Source organism: Gavialis gangeticus, unplaced genomic scaffold (genome assembly GCF_001723915.1).
Source record: "Gavialis gangeticus isolate Ggan-Ray unplaced genomic scaffold, GavGan_comp1, whole genome shotgun sequence".
Lineage (NCBI taxonomy): Eukaryota > Metazoa > Chordata > Crocodylia > Gavialidae > Gavialis > Gavialis gangeticus.
Window position 1 is genome coordinate 23,997,972 of NW_017728993.1, and position 396 is coordinate 23,998,367.

Here is a 396-nt window from a genome sequence, read left to right on the forward strand (position 1 = left end):
ATAGATAGATGTAGATAGATAGATATAGATAGGTAATATATATAGATAGATAAATACATAGAGAGATCTAAATATAGCTATACTACATAGATATAGATAGATAGATATTTTCCCTGTGAAGACTCATAAAAATGCACTCATTACCAAGACTCGCATGGTGTCTATCCCTCTGTTGCCACTCAAGTAATGCAATTTTTGTAATGTTGTGCTACCCCCGAGAAAGGTTTAGGGAGAGCCACAGTATTCGTTTCTTTATTGCCAGTTCCACCTCAACGTAGCTCGGTTCGATTTTATCTGTCCCTGATTAAAAATCTTTCCCATTTGCATGAACAGCAAACGCCTATGAAAAGTAACCAGAAAGTTATTCGAGAAGAAGGAGAGATACATGGATCCTCT